A 19,576-nucleotide genomic window follows, 5' to 3' on the forward strand; every position below is an offset into this window, starting at 1 on the left:
CTGCTGCTTTTTCCTCTACTCATTGTTTTGCTTAACTGAAAATTTTGTTCCCAATGAATCATAGCATACAAGGTCAATCTCTATCATGCTATTTTATCACCAGCAGAAATGTTTAATTTTGGTTCTGCAGAACGTGTACTATAATGTTCTTTTAAAATATATTGGAGCTGCATATACATTAAAAACCATTACAATAGTTGGTGGCAGATCCTCCATATTCTCTGCCTGGATAATATGTATCTTCAGGGTTCTGGAGACCTGATGCCTAGCTTCTGATGTGAGCCCCTTTCCTAATCAGATAGCGGAGAAAAATTTTGATTGAAAACCCCAGGAATATTCTGTCAGTATTTGTGTTTTCAGTGCAATATGATTGTTCACTGCCTGAAATAATTCCTTGACTGGGAGACAAGCTGCCAGTTTTCAAGCTGTTAACTCTGTTACCAATGATTTTGCTATTCAGAGAGATATAACTTCCAGTGTTTTTCTATTCTGCATAACTTCTGACCGTTTCTAGAACTTAATGAATCTGGGGATTATGCAAATATGTATCAAAGTCCACCCTTACAATATCTCCAAAGAAGTAGCTTTTTTTGTTTTGGGTTTTTTTGTCTCCTCTCCTTTCCCTCAGCATAGCAATTGAGTTAATTATTATACAATGAATAGGGATTTTTTTTTTTCTTACCTTTTAGTCATTATTTTTGGTTGCTCATGAGGTAGGTGTGGATTTCAAATGCTGCCTTTTCAAGCGGCATGGCGGGCCAATGACTCGACTGGCAAAGATCAAGCTATACCTGCCAGCTATCTCTGTCTTCATGCTCTTATTGATGATTTGTCAACAAGATTAAGAGTTCTACCTGCTCTAACAAAGTCTTTGAACCTCTGAAGTGTTCCTGACATCATAAAATATAAAAATAGCTGACTGCCACTTTGTTTGTTTTTATTGCTACACTTCAGTTTCGAAGTGGAGAGTTAACCTGTCTCTTGATCAGTTAACTACAATTAGTTGGTAAATACTGAGCACTAGTGTGTTTTTCTAGCTGCTAGTGACCTCATCTGCTTTGAAGAGATACTGCTTAAGATGTCTTGGAATTTTCTTATGATATTTATCAAATGAGCCAGAGAAGATGGTGTCTGGAAAACTGAGTGCCATCCTGGCATGGGCAGGACACCATCTATGAACCTTGTTCCTAAACTGACTTCTTGAAGATTATTGCTAGCCTTGACCTTTCTTCCATCATCAGCCTTTCTGAGGAAAATCTGCTCGTGACAGTAAGACCTTCACCTTCCAGTGATAAGCTTTTCCTGGTGTTTGGTGGGATTGATGCTGGGTGGTAAGCAAGAGGAAATGCTACTTTCAGGTTTTCTTTGTTAGGTTAAGCTCTAGCTTGCTTCTTTTTATGCAACTAGAAGATGTTATTTGCCCGGGTGATGCGTGCAGGAGGGCTTTTCTTTATTTTTTTCTAGAAGGAACCTAGACACTTTGTTGCTATGTTTTATTCCCTGGGATTTACTGTGCTTTGACCTACTGACATGGGTATAAGACTTAATGATATACAGAAATTATTCAAGTTAATGTGCTCTATTTGATGAAGTACTAGAGGCACTTTAGCGGTTGTTTGATATCGAACCATGATCATATAGGATCACTTTTAGATGCCCTGAAGTATCTGCAGCATTCACACTGGACCTACAGCCAGACTATACCCTTATGCAGCAGCAGCTGGAGATCAAGTAGGCATCCTGTAGGGCATCTAAAAGGATATTAGATGCTTGGTCAGACAACTGGATCCTGGGTTTTGTGCTTTCCAGATGGAAAATATATGAAGCAGTTGCCTTGACAAAGTGACCATACGGTCCCAGTTGCTGTTCCTTTAAGAATACTCTGAGAAGAAACATTTCAAAGCATTAATTAGCTAGACTCTAAGACAGAGACTTGGCCTTGATATAAATGCTTATGACAAACTTGTAAACATACAAGTAGCTAAACTTTCTGATAGGTGGAAAAACAAAATGTGAGTAGAGTGATTTCAAACAAGGCACTTGTCACATATGCAATATGCTATTTTTTACACAATTTCAACAATGAACCTGTTTCTCTCTTCTTGCCTAAGAAATTAAGAGTAAAAAAGATAGGTGTCAAGGTGGGGATTCTGGCAAGAAGAGCCACAAATGTCACAGGTTTCCATTTTCAAATGTTGATTTTTTTTTTCTTCCTCCACTGTTTTATCCCCTTTATGTACAACCAAGGAATAAAGAATTTTGGCAACAATAAAAATTGTTGGAGGGTACTCCAGCCTTAGGCAAGGCTTTCAGTGTAACTTTGGAATTATTTCTTACTGCTTAAGCACAGCTGTTGAACAAGACATCACCTTCTACATTTGCCAGACTTGCAGAGGTCTCCCTCATGCAAGCTTTGCCTTGCTATTCTTGACTCTGCATCCCTCAATTCCAAGTTTGTGAAAACCAGGGCTAGTTCAACTTGGCTTGACTTGTCATTACAATCCTTAGTTGAAAGACCTTGAAGAATATAAATCCTGGAGTTACTCAGATACTTCTGTTTTATTCATGCAGAATAATACCTTACTGTTCTATAATTACGTGACTGAAGTTTTTAAGCCAATACCATCATAAACATTTTTTATCGCATTATCTGGGGAAGGAGTATTATGTTTGTGTGATGTTCCCTTCTAAATTGCTGTAAGTGCTGTGGAGTTGTAGTAGTTTTGGGAATCTAGCCACTCTTTTGCTGGAAGCACTCTGCTTCTCACATTGCTCTTTGCAATAATTGGGTAGAATCTGTTCTATCACAGGCCCCAGCTGTGTCCACTGGTGGTTGCGTCTTGTTGCTGGTAGGGCTGTCATGTGCATATGCTTTCCTGAACTCAGCATTGTGATAGAAGATCTATGAATTTGGAAGGAGTTGTGTTGCAAACATAGAAGTTTGGATCTAGTATCAGGTTTGCAACATATGTCTGTATGTCATGCACAACTTCGGTTTTGTGTATTTTTTCTTTGTCTGTTGCCTCTGATAGTATAACTGGTTACCTGCTGTACATTTTAACTGTGTCTTGCTCAAGAAGGGCGTACTGGCTTTTTGTCTAACCTCCCTGTAAGTATTTTTTTTTTCTGTACCTCCTAAATGCTATTCATTTCTTATCTTTTTAATAGAAGCTGTGCAAGAATGCTTTACTGAAATGAATCTCTACATTTTGGGGAATAAGGACTTCAAACCACATCTTACTTTCCTGAAACTCTCCAAAGCATCACGGTTGAGAAGAAGGGTAAGTAACTGGGTTGAAAAATACTATTTCTGGGATCTGTTATAGTGATTATTTTCCTTCTAATGATGTTTTTGGGACCTCTATACTTAGGCAATAATCATTGTAACCAGAGAACTATATAACTTTTATTATTTAACAAAGGTTATACTGGTCAACTGGTCTACAAAATTGTATTTGCTCATATCCAACTGGGAGATATGAGGTCTCTTGCTCATATTGTGTATGGCTCTTTTGTAGAGTACAGTATGCTTTCCTTCTGCTATGGCTAGTCAAATTTGCACAAAACCCACATCAAGCTGTTTCTATAGGGCAGGATGGCTTCCGAGTAATATTTATCTTCACACAAGATTTATGGCCTGTTGGAAGTCAGACTCGTGCCTTGATTTATGCTAGAAATGTGTGATGTGCTTTTCTAACATTTACTGCAGCATTGTATGGGATTTATCACAAACAATTAAAGTAAAAAACAACTTTGATTAGATTGCTCATTTCCCAGTGGCATACTGTCCTGCTTGTTTCCAGGAATAGTACTTATATTTATGAGGTCAATATATTACAAACCTGAAACACTAGAGGACCATGCAGAAAGAAAACAAAAGAATGCTATAATAGCTGAAGAAAATGACCTTATATTTGTCCACTTCAAGTACTTTATGTTGACTTGATATTTGCCTTTTTTATACATGATACAATCAAAGTTGCATAGGACTGATAGTTCTCTGCTGAAGTCTTTTTCTTTTATACTGCCCTTAGGGATCTTCATGAGCACATGATTGGCAATGTCTAATGTAAACGAAACTATACAGTAGGCATGTAGGAATTACTGTTGGCTTTGTCCGGAGTATTTTCGCACTTTTTACTATCAAGTTTTTTAATAAAATTTCTTGCACGCTCTCCTCTAGCACTAAATATAGCTTATTCCTCCACAGCATTATTCACGTATGCCATCTCCTTGCACACGTATATATTTATATGTAAGTATGCAGGTGTACAGATCTTTGAATGTTGAAGTATTGATTGAGTGGTGAGTCCAGAGCTGGATGCAGTACTCCTGGTGTGGCCTCACCAGTGCTGAGCAGAGGGGAAGTATCTTTTCCCCCACTCTGCTGGCAGCACTCTTCTCAATGCAGCCCAGGATACCACTGGCTGCCTTTGCTCTCACTTCTGGCTCATGGTCAACCTGGTCCACCAGGACCTCTGTGTCTTTTTCTGCTAAACTGCTTCACAGTCAGCCCTCAGCCTCTACTGGTGCCTTGGTTTGTTCCTCCCTAATGGCTGAACTTAGTGCTACTTATTCAACTCCACGAGGTTCTTGTCAATCTGTTTCTCCAGCCTGTTGAGATATCTCTGGATGGCAGCACGACCTCTGGTGAATCAGCCACTCCTCCCAGTTTTGCTATAAGTAAAGTTGCTCAGAGTGTGTTCTGCCCCAATATCTAGACCATTAATGAAGATGCTAAACAGCACTGGACATAGTATTGCCCCCTTGGGTACACCTCTAGTTACCAGCCTCCAATTAGACTTCATGCCACCAATCACTACCATGTGGACCTGGCTATTCAGTTTTAATCCACCTCACTGTTCAGTCAGCCAATAACCCATCAACCTTCTCTATGAAGATCTCCCAGGAAAGAGTCAAAAACCCTCCTGAAATTCAGGTAGATGATATTCACTGCTCTTCCCTTGTCTACTAAACATTACTCATTTTGTCCAAATTTGTTTTCACCTTAAAACCTTTGCTCCTAAAATACTAATCATTGCACCAGGGCTGTGAAACTGGAGTGAGTCTGTATGTTAAGTTAGTTATTAGGGGCATGTGGACTCCGTATGTCCATGTAGAAATCTCCTTGAGGGTAGTAAGGCTCAACCCTAGACATAGGATATAACTTCAAAGATCAAACTGGAAGATTAGTGTGTATGTATTCTGAGATATGGCACATATGTTGATATGAAAGTTGACACTGTCAACTTACTTCTTTCAAAATCAAAATATGATAGGGATAAAAAGGAGGAAAACTGATTACTTCTATAGTATCCTATTCCTAAATGGTGCAGGAGAGAAATCATCCTTCCTAAACACTAGAAGATGTCAAAGTATGAATAAGACAAAATATCACTTTAGTTATTATGATGCCATCTACTGGCTGTAATTACTTTTTTTGTACCATAAATAACTCTTTCCTTTTAAGCGTGTTGATCAAGTATTTCATGAAACTTAAGTGCTTTTTATACGAACCTTGAGAGAATTACTAAAACAGTTTGTAATTTACATCTCAAAAATACTTCATTAGTGAGACAGGTATGTGATGATACTGGTGGTGTAGCTGCAGACCTTGTTCTCATTTGTGTGGAAGAAGGAGCCAGTTCTCTTTAAAACAACTGCTACCACTGCTAACTTTCATCTTGGGAAATTGTGCACCTTTGACTTTAGATGTGTGTCTAAATATCCCAAGAGGCTGGAGAGAGCTTGGTTTGTGTGTTTTTTATCTTGAATAGCTACCAAAAGAGCACTATGTGCTGTTTGAAGATCAGGTTCAAAATGTGTAGCGTGCCCCTAGCACAAATATAAAATATGGGCTCTTCAGGTTTTTTGACCTCTCTTTCTAATGAGCCTAAAGGGAACAGTTCACCTCTTAAGAGAATCCACTTCAGTATCTGTAGTAAGAGCCTTCTCCAGGGTGGGCTGTTAGCTTCTAGTGCTGGGTGCTGCTTGTGCTCACCTATGCCAGAGCGAAGCTGTGGATCAAGTGCTGCTCTGCTAAAGTTGGAAATATTTGTTCCTTCTCTTTTATGCTGCTTCAAGTAGATTCACTTGGTGCAGGTCTGCAAATAGCTGTGGTCTACCCTGAGTGGTAAGAGAGCAGCAATCCTGCAGAGTCACACACTTGTATTAAAATAGTTAGAGATTTTTAATGGAAGGGCAGTCCTAATCCTGTCCTCTTCTGGCTACTTGATAAGTTATCTTTAATGACATGACCTTACTCAAGTTTCCATTATTGTCCCAAATTACCCAGAAAACAGCCCATGTGTACTGTATCTCTGCATTTCAGCAGAACTTGAATCTGGTGGCATTAAGGTGACACACAGCTCCTGGCTCCTGAACAGCCTGGCTCTGATTGACACATGGGTATCTCTGGGGCACAGAAAAAGGTGTGCTGTTTGTTTAATTAAACTTTCAAGTGTTTTAGTCACCTGGGGCAGCAGTGCCTAATGGCTTGATGTGTTTGACTGTGAAGCTATTTATGTCTGTTTCTGTCCAGGTGACACTGGCTGTTCTGGCTACCCTCCCGCAACCAACATGCTGTGAACCATACATATTCACCTGCTAAAAATGCTGTCATTATGAGGAAGAAAGCTTGTAAAGAGACTTTTTTGTTGGTGGTGGTTTTTTTGCTTTTAGGAGTAGGGCTGAACAAACTGATTGAGACTTCTTTGAGGCAATGTGCTGCCAGGAGCTCCTTGGAGCCTTGTTAGCTCTCATTAGGTTAAGAGAAGGTGGAGACTGTTCCCTGTTGCTTAATGATTCATCTGTCCTTCACTTCATCTCTATGTGTGCCCCTGCTGCATGTGGTTTGCCACAGACTAAATGCTTGTGGGAGCTCCTTATGTAAACTGGTGACCTGTTGCTGTCTGAATTAAAGCTACAGGAACCACAAAATTGTTGGATGCTTGCCCATCCCTGGTGACACTTGTACAAGGGAGCTAGTGCTGCTGTGCCCAAACTTGTCAAGGGGAAGAACTGCAAAGTAATTACTGTGATGAGGGACTGTTGGTTTTTAGTCTTGACAGACATACACTACAATGATTTCTGAACACATGCTTTGATTATGGCAATAGAAGTTACTTTTCTTAGTCTGAAAATAACATCTCAAAACACACCCATAGGAGTATACACTTTGATTTATATGTCATGACTGTTCTAACAATTGGCCATTGGGATACTGACAGTGGTTGGTAGCTATCTAAGAGTTGCTGCAGTTTTCTCTTTCTTTTCTGGCTTGATGTGAACTTGCTTTCACAGTAAGTTGCTGAGCTAAATTTCTTTTGAATACTGCTTTACTCACAAGGAAGAAGGTACATGAGCTCTATTTCTAACCTGTCTCTAGCACACTAATTGCTGTTGTGGAATGTATACACCAAGGAGAAGGTTAAATTTTTCAGTCTGTAAAGATATCAGTGGGATGAGACTGAGCAAAGTAAACTCTAGGGGAAGCTAAAGGCAATTCAGGAGAATACGATGTGGATGTGGTGACTATGAAATTGCTTGAAATATCTAAAATTAGGTGCATGCATTTAAATAACAGTGGGTTAAATTGGTTTTGTATCTTTGTTATGTTTTTTTTTTTCTTTTCTTGTGTAGGGTGGGATAGGTGAAGGATTCAACAGAAGCCAAATTTCCTATGACTTGAATGATTCATTTTTCTCAGTATTAATTTAATACTACACATGGAGTTGATATTGCTATCCTAATCAGCAGTGGGGTGCAGGGGTGGTATTTTCTTTACTAAGTTTTGTTAAGGTAATACTTGACACACTTTTCTACAGTGCATGTGTATTTGTGTACATATAATATACATATGTCTCACTACTCTTTCGATATTCAGGGCTTCAGAAAAATTTGTTTGGATCTCTATAAAGAATATGAAGACAGTTACTTTGGCACAGAGGTCTTCAATCGAATTGATCTCTGTGCCATGCATAAGAAGAAGCAGAAATCTGGTTACTACTATTGTGAATGTTCAATTAATGTGACCTCCAGTAGTACAGAAGAGAGTAAAGAACAAGAAATATTGATAGAAGATGTGGGAGAAACAACAAGTGAAGACCTTCCAAATAGTGTAGCAAAGGCTGAAATAGGAGCAACTGCTACAAGCTGTAAGCTCGCCTCAACAGTAGTAGCTGATAAACCATTTGAAAATATTGCTGAGGCCTCAATTGCAATTAAAGAAAAAAAAATCAATGAGGCAAAGGGAGAGCCTGAAGCTACAGATGGAACTTTTCTTACAGCTGGAGAGATCTGCTCAAAGTCAGTACTTGGTCTATTGCCAGCAAGTTCAGATGTGCTGAAAAGCATGGAAATGGAACAAGAAAAAGCAAAGATAACAGATGGTTGCTTGTATAAAACTGAAGCAATGGAATATGCACCTGATCAGCCAACAAGTCTGGGATAAAGCTGTTGCAGTCCTTGGTGAAATGAACCCGTGCTTGGTGATGGTGGAGAAGGCAGGCAACCACAGTGGGGCTGAGCCACACTGGGCTGAGGTTAGGGGGATGGGCATGGTGAATTAATTTTTGGCAGGAAACAGCCTTTTTAGGAGACTGACAGAACAAAATAGAGCAAAATCTGAGGGAAACATCACTAAATATTGTGATGGTGAAATGCCTAGCTCTAAACCTACACTGCTAGTGTGTGTGAGCATATGTACTATAAAGGCAAGTGAGCCCTGGTTTTACAGGATCTAATCCTTCAGTAGTCATGCATTGATCTGAAAGTTGCTGCCAGACACCTCTGGTGCCTAAATGCACACTGCTGCCTTGGTTGAATTTCTATCTGTGCTGCTTCACCACTTACCCTGAGTCTGCAGCTTCAGTTTTGGTCCTTCCTTTGCCTGCTGTCTCCTCTCTGAGTACTGCCTAAAGACACTTTTTCTTGCTTAATCCCTACAGTTGTTCTGACTTGTGACTCTAAACCATGATTACAACACCATCCTTCACTGTATGTCTGTAACTGGTAGATGATTTTAGTTAACACACCTTTGTCAAGTACATGCTTTCCTTTAACTTAGCAGCTACTTAAAGAGAAAATTATTTTGCCAGACTTATGGGAAGAGTATTTTTGGAAGGAAATAATGTATAACACTGAATACTTCTCTTTATGGATTTTTCTTCCTCTCCTTTACTTTATCTAATGTTTTGGTTTTGTAAAATGCTTTGAGGAGGACACAAAAGGACAAAGAGCTTTTTTTTCTAAACTGAAGTTTTGGCTGGGGCTGAGGCTTCCTGGCTTTGCCCTTTGGCTAAGGCCCAAGCCGAGCTGTGCCCCCCCGGCCCCGCTTCCCTCCTCGCACGGGGGTGATATTCGTGGCGGAGCCTCGCTGCAGCAACACCAGTAGATGGCACCGCTGGAGAGCCAGCTGCGGTGGGAAGGGACTAGCCGACTCCCGGTCCTGCACTCCCAGCAGCCTCGGGCATCCTCAGAGACGGCGGAAGGGAGGCAGCCGGGCACTTGGAAAATGTCTTTCTTCCCTTTTCTGCTCTAATTGCACATGGAAAAGGAATGCTTAGTATCTCAAAAGCTCCTTTTTTTTTCCCTATTAAAAATGTGTGCAGACAAAAAAAAAAGTGATCAAAAGTAGCTCTCCCTCCACATGCACAAAAACAGTAGTAACATCAAGCATACAGCGTTTTGCTTCCCTACAAGGTGTGTGAGAATACACATGTAAGCAGAACGACACTCCGTTAAGTTAACATCAGGTTGTTCTAAAACTTGTTGCCGGACTTGGAAAAAACCAGAGCACTGTGCCTTTTTCACAGGGTGGGGGGGTGAACCACCTTCCCTAGCCAGTCACTGTATAGGAGGGAAGAGAAGGTCTTGCATTTAATGAACCTGCTTTGTACTCCCCCTGGGGTCTGTGTCAGATCCCTTGTGCTGCAGAGCTTGGCAGAGCTTTTATTTTTGTGTCCCTGCACCGAAGGCTGTGAACTTTCAAAAGGCTGTCCCCAAATGGTCTTCTAAATACAAATTCCAGTGTAGCTATTCCCAGCTTCTCTGGGGTCTTCAAAATGCAGCTACATTGCTCAGTGTTAGAGAAAGACTGCAAGGTTAATTTGGGGGAGTAGTTAAAAGTGAGACCTCATAGAGCATCTCTACATTAGTGCATTCTGGGTGTTCTTTGTTGTTGGTGTTTTTTTGTTTGTTTGTTTGTTTTTCAGGAAAATTTACTTCAAATATACACTGAGGAAAGAGTGTTTCTCAATGATTTTTATTTTTAAATTCAGAAAAGGAGTAGCAGTGTCATTCGTCATAGGAACTGAAGTGGATTCAATGGCCTAGGACCAAACACACACTTTACAACCCGCTATATTTCTTCTTACAGAAAATGTTAATTATCTTTTTATAGACAGATGGCACTGGAGTGTAGCAAATGCGCGTGGTAAACCTGAGCTCAGAAACATTTGGGGTTTTAATGTGTACAGATTCCAATTAAGTTTACTCTGGTCTGGGGTTATTGTTATGATATTAGAGTAATTAATTTCACTTATCTTTGGAATATAGTTTACTTGTTTTGGTACATTAAGTTAGAATAAATACTTAAGTTATATAATTGTGATTAATCTTGACAATTTAGAATAGCACTTTAAACCATATATATACCAAGTTCGCCTTTCTAGCTTCTAATGACAGGTCAAAATAAACTTCTATAATGCTGTTCAAATCATAACAGTATGTTTTCAGCTTTGTGATGGAGAGTATAAAATAAGTCTTATGTAAGTCCTAGATTTTGTTGGTGCTCTGCTTCAGCCAAGGGGATCCATGTTTTTGTTCCCTGGTATTTTTTATTTAAATTAATTGAAATATATTTCATTATTAGACACTTATGATGTAAGGCAGGTGGGAGACAATTGCTGAAATGAATATGTCTTTATAGTGCTGAAGCAGATTAATTGTCTTTCTTTATGACTACTGGAGGGAAATTACACTGTGAAATTTAGGTCCAGGAGGGAGTTTGATTCACTCTGTATGATCCCTGCATTTACTGTTCTCTTTCTATGATTTTTTTTTCTCTTTATGGTCTTTAACTTGTCTATTTTTTTCCTTTTAGTAATTTTCTTTATAAGCACTAAGAGTTTATGTAGAAGATAAATACAATTTCCTAATTTTTTCTAATTGAGTTTAGCTGAATGTAACTTGAGTTACTGAAGCGATGGTACAACACTGGAATTGGAGAGAGCTTGCAATAAATATTACCCACTAGGTGTGACTTTTTCCTCTTTGGAAAAGTACTAAATGATGAATTGCGGTGCAATGATGAATATTTTCCAAGTAAGTTGAGAGGAGGCTTTGACAAGAGCATCTCCCTATGTCTTGGCTGGTTGTAATTGGATATTTGTTAAACTAGCTACTCTAATAAACAGGATGAAAAAGCCAGAGGAAGAAGTGTTCTGTAAATACCTCATCCTTAATACTGTAACTGGTTGCTATTCGGCACTAAAGATCAGATGGGCCAGGGTTGTTTTTTTTCCTGTACATTATATATTTTGCAGGTTAGATGCAACTGAGCAACAGCTTTATATCTGAGGTTAAAGTAAATAAAGATCATAGTGGTTAGCCCAGCTGACTTTCCATTCCTGTAGTCTTGTACATATACAGAAGAAAGCAGAGACATCCTCTTCTTTACCTATACTTCATGTCAGGAAGATGCCAGCCTCTTCTGTTGGCATAGCAGAGCCATCAGAAAGCTGGTAGCTTCATGTTGGAGCCCTACAATCATCCTGCTTTGGGTATATTAAATCCTTGATCCTTCAATTAGGAGCAGAAAATTTTAGAGGTGAATATCAGTTTGATCTTCTCAAAACATTCTATTTCCATGAGTATATTCTGCGTAATTCTGTGTGTTGCTGGCCACAGCTTCTATAGTATGGTGTATTACCAAGGCAGAAGTCCTACAGTGTTTACATGCAGGTAGATGGGAATAATCCCTCAGTCTGAAACACTTGTCAAAAAAAAAAAAAAAATCCAAAATCCTCTACTTGCCAAAAAAACTTGAAGCAGATTTATGCACAGGCCCACACTCTCGTATTGTCACCGTGACCTCCATCAGAAGGCCTGCAATTGCTTTACCAGGAGAGAGGCCTGCTTATGGCACTCTGGTGGGGTGGATCAGACAAAAATTGTGGATTTTTTTCTCTGTTACGAAATCTTCTGTTTCTTTCTCATCATGTTGTATTGAAACTAAGAGGAGATACAGGAATCAAGGACAAGTTTGACAAGTATTTCTGTTGAAAAAAAAAACATGTCTTCAAATGTTGGTAAATATTCTCTTTGTGGAAGTGGCTATTCAGAGTTAGAACCAGGACACATATGGAGGCCCATGAATCCTAAGCAATGTAACTGTATTGTACAGTTTCCTTCTCAAAAGGGACTCCTAGGTGGGCTTAAATCCAGGCACTGTGTAGGCTTAACACCTCTGAAGCTGGCTTCTGACCATGGATTTTGGTTACTGACCTGTGCAACAGAAACATGAAACAAGTCTCATAAGGAGAGTCTAAAAATGCTCTATGTTAAATCAGAGCATACTTTTCAAGCACATGAGAGAGAAATTAATTATTTTATTAAAAGAAAAAGAATTTAGGTATTGAATGTCCAGCCAGGGCTTTTTCTTTTCCGTTGTGTAGATTGACTTTTAATCTTAAAATTAGGAAACTGCTTTTTAAGATCAGCTGAAAAGATTGACAACTGCTTTCAGAAATGTTATTTAAAATTATTTTTATTTGAGTTGCAAGGTGTGAGATGTCAGTGTTTGGATGAGAGGTGGGACAAAAAAATCTTATTTTTAAACCAGACATACCACTTCTGTAATTTTGTTTTCAAAATGAAGAAAAAAATCAGCAAATTCTGCCTGTCTGTTTGCTAGCCTTTGAACCTTCAGTTTCTTAATGTAAAGAGAAATGAGCATCTGTATGTGATAGTAGTTTCTTTGAAAATCCAGCATTTATTATCTGCTGGTAGGTGCCTGATTCAGCTTTTATACAGTTGAATAAGAAAAAAGTTGTGTTGAATAAGCACTAAATAGTGACACATTTATCAAGTAAATGTGTCAGGGAGAGGTGATTATACTGAGTTTCTAACTTGTAAAGTTTATGGGAAGTTTGACTTGTCTCTTTCTGAACCAAAGAAATTGCTGAACTCTGCTTGTGAGTAGTGAACTGGAGTCACAGAACTACAGAATCAATTAGGCTGGAAAAGACCTCTGAGATGGAGCCCAACCTATGACCGAACACCACCTTTTCAACTAGACCATGGCACTGAGTGTCATGTCCAGTCTCTTCTTAAACATCTCATAAGAGTCAAAGACCTGTTGAGGATTTCTGGGGTTTTTTTGCAATAAATTCTGTTTAGAGGGCTAAATTTGAATGCTCTGTGGCTCATAAGTATTTTTCAGAATTAAATTGATTTGAGGTTAAATCCTGCTCAGACTCCAGCTGAGGCAGCACCATTGGTGACGCCAAGGTCTTAGCTGATGCTATTGAGAACAAATCAAAACCCCAATTTCTGCGTGTTTAAGGCTGTTATTGACAATGGCTGGGAATTCTGTTTAAGGAAATAAATTTGACTGAGAAATGTAGATATTCTTTTGCACAATCAGATATTTTTAATGCTTTGCCTCCAACTACAGTATCTTGATCTGAGTGTGCTACTTCACAGAGTAATTAATTCTTTTATCTGTATAAAATCTATGCACTTGATTCTTGAGTCTTATCCCAGGGGGTGCTATCTCCTTGAGTTTGATCTGTGGGAAATGTAGTCTGAGCAGGGACCTTTGCCAGAAAACAGGGAGCATGAGGTGGCTTCAGGAGACTCTACAGCTCTGCTGGCAACAAGGTTTTCTTCTCTCAGCTTTATATTTGTGAAAAAGACGTTTTCACTCTTGACTGACTTCATTAAAACCCCCTAAACAGCTTCTGAGTCTGATACTGAAATGAACCTATCTACTAATTTCACACATAAACTGTCCGGAAATGATTATTTCTACAAATAATCAAGTTATTTTGAAACAAATTAAATATAATTGAAATAAACTGATATTGAAGCAGTATAATTTCAGCCTGAATAACTGAAAGCCTTTAAGTACTGTTACAAAACACTATACAAAGTAGATTTGAGTTATAAACAAATACATTTATTTATTTTTCAGTTTTGGAAAGATTATCAATCAAAACTCAATCACATCTTGAGCTTGGCTTAACTTTATATTTTTGAGATGCGTTTCAGGGCATTCTAGCTTTTGCTGGCACCAGAAAAACTTTAAATGCACAATTCCAGAATCTTAAGCTTTGACCAAAAAATGTTCATCTCCTAAGGGATGGACACCCTCATGGCAGTACACACCCTCATGTGTTTTATTTTTTCACTTCCCTCTCCATGTCTTGGTATTTGCTGAGGGTAAGAGCCAAGTATCTATTCCTTGGTATATCTGCACATCTTATCTCTTGACTTGCCTTATTCATCACCCCCACTCCTGTACTGCCATCCATCTTGGTGGCTGCAGGACTTGCAGTGACACCATTCTGGTTTTAAAGAGTAGAAAGGGAGAACTGACCAATACTTTTGTGCATTGAAACCAGGTACTAGTGCAGGTAAGGTGATATTTAAAATCAGGTCTTCCTAACTCCTTCATAACCTGGAGAAACTGTTAAATCTGCCTCTCAAAAATTAAAGTACATTTCCCAGTGTCAGGAGCACACCTTTGAGGAATCTGCAAAGTTGATTCATTGTCTCATTACTAGACCTTCTTCTGACAATGCTTTTCCCACTGCTGTTAATTTTCTATGCTACTCTTATTCTTCCTCTAATCCAATTATCCAGTTTGGCACGGGATCCTACACTTCTACCTCTTCCTTTGATTTTTCTGACTGCATTTCCTAGCTAGAAACTTTTGATCAGCCTGTTGCTGCAGTGCAGGATGTCCAACATCACCCCTTTGAGCTGGTAAAGGCTCTGAGCTAGCTGGCTTCAGCAGCCTGTTAGTCTGCTGCTTGTAAGGCCATTTTGCTCTGGTTTGCAGAGTCCCTGTTGCAATGGGGGAACTGAGCCATCACAAAGTCCCTGAGCTGCTGTAATCCTACTCAGAATAACTGAGCAAGTGTACCACTGACTTACTGCAACTGGAAAGTGGGGTCAGCACAAAATGGGATTGCAGCAAATGTACTGGCAAGCATCTGTCAGGGCTTGCATCCACATGCAGCATCCACACAGGAAGGTGAAAGATCAGACAGAAGGGGCACAGGTTCTCCCTGTAGTCTTCATTTTACTCAGATGATGCAGGGAAGCAGCAGCAAATTGCGGGATTTGGTGTCAGGGGCTGTCCTGTCTCAGGCTGGCTCCAACCTTGGAGCAAATGTAAACTTATCAGCCAGTATTGATGTGTGTAATGGGTGTGGAGAATAAGGAGAGAGTGGAGGCAGGGGGAGATGTTTTACAAGAGCATATAGTGATAAGACAAGGGGGAATGGATTTAAACTGAAAGAGAGCAGGTTTAGATTAGCTATTAGGAAGAAATTCTTTACTGTGAGGTGGTGCAACACTGGAACAGGTTGCCCAGAGAAGTTGTCAATCCCCATCCCTGGAAATGTCCAATGCCATGATGGATGAGGCTTGGGGCAATGTGGTCTAGTGGAAGGTGACCCTGCCTGTGGCAGGGGAATGAAACCAGATGACCCTGAAAGTCCCTTCCTTAAACTTAAACCATTTAACCCTTTAACTCAAACTGTTCTATGAAATCGTACTTCCATGCTCCTGTTCCTGAGGGTGTTGGGCTCCTCTGCAGGGTGAGCTGAGTCATGCTGAGGCTGCTGCTGCTACCATGTCCCTATTCCTCACTTACTAAGGGACAGTCTCTATGCTGCAGCCTGCAATTTTAGGAAATACTCCACCGGTCTCTGGGGAGGCAACATCCATGCGGGACACAAGGATGTACCAGCCAGAGTGGTGGGGCCTGATAGCAGCAACTTAGCACTAAGGATCTCCTGCTACGGGAAACACCCCTGCCTTAAGTTGGGCCCTTTCCCTTATGCCTGACTTATGATGTCGTGCTGGTGGGGAGAACACCTCTCTCCTTTTGGGCTGCAGGTGGGCTCCCTGGTGTTGCCTTCAGTTACTACTTGGGTTTTCTTCTTTTTTTTTTTTTTGGACAACTTGTGGCAGGTTCAATCTAACCTCCCATTTCAAACAGCTCTGATTACTATGCCTATGCCTTTAAATCACTGCTGTGATGAGATCAGCTACTTCCTCGTTGCCATCTCCATCTATGACACCTGTTCTACTCTGAATACATATGTTACTCCATGTGTTGCAGCAGAATTTCAGTTTTTAGCATTTGGCTCTGTTCTTTGGGCTATGTAGAAATAATGTCTTTTTGATGTGCATAACTGTGATGATTTATTTATGTCGTGTTGCTGCAGCATGCAGATTCAAGCACATGTAACAATTGTTTCCGCTGTAACAGAATTATTCAATTAAACAGAAGCTGATTAAGTTGTAGCCCTTTACAGAGGAGAAATAGAGCAATTCTCAGGACTCTCCTTGATAGAATGAGACTTGCTAATGCTTCTATATTTTACGATGGTAAAACCGGTGCATTAATTGCTGTTTCAGAGTCATGGAAACTACACTCCCTGTGTTGATCAAACACAGATTTTTCAAGAGAAAGCTGCATTCTGTATATTGTTTCCATTTACTATGAGTGATGCAAATAATCTATCATCTCATGTGGTAAGAAGGAAAGCAAAAAAGATAAGGCAATCCAGCACCATAGTATGGAACACTTACCAGCATGTACTTGAAGTGGATAAACTACTCACTAAGGCCACTTGAAGCTCCTGCTGACAAAAAACTTCTCCATCTCCCACATTGCTATGTGTATTCCGTTTTTGTGCCAAAGAAGAAAAGTTTTAGGAACATCTAAAGATACTTAGCAGGTAATCTTTATTTCCCCTGCACCTTCTGAGTATTGCAACTGTTCAGAAAAATCCACAACTCATTTTAAAATCATTCTAATAACTTATGCCTTCATTTCCTAACATTTGGAGATCTTGAATCTACTAAAGTATTTGAATGTCTGAACACTGATGTGGTGGAAATTTCATGTCTAACAAGAAACTGAATTTTAAAATGACAATTCTAAGTAAAGTATCTGTTGTTGATACGAATCTGTTTCTTGTCTCCCACGATTACTCTAGGCTGGGATCAAAAAAACACTTGTGTTCACTTTCTTTATAAGGTTTGCTGAAACACATAGTTCTATTATTTTTAGGGCAGCAGAGTTCCCTGAGTATATCTGCCTAAATTGCCAGTGAGATTCATTTACAGCTGTAAACTAAAACAAGACATTCTACTGAACATTTTGTGTGGTACTTAGTTTCTCCCATGGGGTTGAACGTACATAATATAGTTTGCCAGAAAACATTGCTGTTGACAAATCTGTTGCCTATATGAGAATTCAACCTGTTGTTGAATCATTAGGCAGCATAAAATGTTTATTTGGGTAGAGGACTGGACCAATTTGACTGTGAAATGCAGAGAGCTCTTACAGAGGCTGTGATGAGTGAAGCCAAAGCCAGCTATAGGTGGAAGAGCTACTGACCAGTGCTGGTACAACTGCAACATTTTGTGGTTCCTCCTTTTGTCCACATTGGACAACCCAAAACTGCAAGGACAAGTGCAACAGAAACTCAGTGACTTGTTGCTTTGCTTGCTATCTTCATTAGTGCCTTCTTGGTGACATCAGTGATGATGCAACCTGCACTCCTGTTGGCTTCTTTTGCTCTTTGGGTAACTCCTGGGGCTTATCAGACACTATGCTGGCAGCTGACTACGAACTGGCGATGGCTGAAAGCTGTTGACCTTCCATAGCTCATCATTTGACCTTTTCCTCTTTTTCCAGATCATCAGTGACAAGCTAGTACTAGCCGAATGGCTACCAAGACATAACACTGATGCAGCACCAGGAGCTTGCTCATCCCAGAACTATGCTACAGCTTCTATTTAGGTTTCCCTTCTGTGTGCCAGAACTTTGCTAGGAAGGCCTTCTTGCCTTTCCTTTGCATGTTAGACCCAAACAGTACTCTAAAGAGTGTAATTCCTTCATTTGGGTGAGAGGCACCAACTCTAGTTTAACTGTCTAAAAGAAACAACTTCCTTCCACAGCTTGCTTGTGGTGAGAGATGGTGAAAGATGCAGCCTCAGCACCCATTCTTTCTTCAGTTCTGCTGCTCTAGACACTGTACACATTGGAAAGACAAAAACAAGGGCAGTGCCAGAAGATAGTTTTAAGTTTTTGAAACCCAAAGAGCTGCTACTATCATCACCTTATGCCGTGTTACCACAGTAAAGTAATAAGCAGTGTCAGACTTTACCTGTTCTCATTTTAAGTTCCTCATTTGAAACAGAATGTCATCAGCTGTCTAGTATCACTTGTGTCCTTAAATATTTTGCAGGGAAGTCTTGCTAAGTTATTTCATGAAATATTGTGTTTGATGAGTCTGAAAAACAGTGAAATAGATTAGAACTTCAGTACCTCAGGTGTAGAAAGAGGCTCTTAAACCTGAAGGATCTCATTTTGGAGGACAAGCGTTCAAGGCTATGTTCCACAGCAGGCCACTCATATGGTTTGGAAACACCACTTAGAAGCATGATACCAGATGCTATCATCACTGCATACTGATTGCCTATACCTTTCTCCCTTTAAAAAAAAAAATCTGGTCTTTGCACATTTCTTGGTTGTATCTCTGTCCCTCGTTTTTACGGAGGAAGACAGTCATGCTCTGTACGCAGGCATGTTAGAGAGAAGTACATTAAGGACTGTGAGGTCATTTGATGCTAATTTAATAGGGACTCCATAAGTATTTTAAATATTTCTATTAGACTCTGAAACCAAACTGCATTTCTTCAAAATGAGTTTTTACTATAAAGTCAGTGAAGCAAAAACATGCTACAACCCTCAGAGAGACTTAAAGTACACTCCAGGAATGAGGTAGGAAGGCTAGTTTATGGTGTTGCAGTAGTATCATATTAGCTCATTGGGGATTTATCCTTATGGAGCTGGCTCTGGTGACTCTTAGGTGCCTTTGCAGGAAGTTTTTTGTGAGACCCTGCCACAGGTTTCTGTGCTGCTCCAAGGTGTGAAGGGAGCTGCACTGCAAGCTGTACCAAGCCACCGCTGCAGTCTTTAGCAGCTCCAACCCTTACCAGAACTGATGGTCATGTTCTTAAGTCCTGCTCCTTTAGAAATGGCTGATTAAGCTTTTGGCAACAAAATGGGAACTGTATGGCATGGTCTCAGCCTGCTCCTAGGCAGTTCAGGGAGGATCATGCCAAATCTTATGAGTGATGAACAAAATGTAATCCAAGGTTGTGTGATGGTGTTACATCATCTTATCCTATGCGATGGTGAATATTGCAATGTCTTATCTCTTGCAGATCACAGAAAACAAAATAAAAACCCAACAAAACAAACCATGATTTGTCTCAGTATATTTAGATATTTCAATAAATACTGTGATGGTTCTTCCCTTGT

The sequence above is a fragment of the Corapipo altera genome, unplaced genomic scaffold (genome assembly GCF_003945725.1).
Source record: "Corapipo altera isolate COAL_440 unplaced genomic scaffold, ASM394572v1 24, whole genome shotgun sequence".
Lineage (NCBI taxonomy): Eukaryota > Metazoa > Chordata > Aves > Passeriformes > Pipridae > Corapipo > Corapipo altera.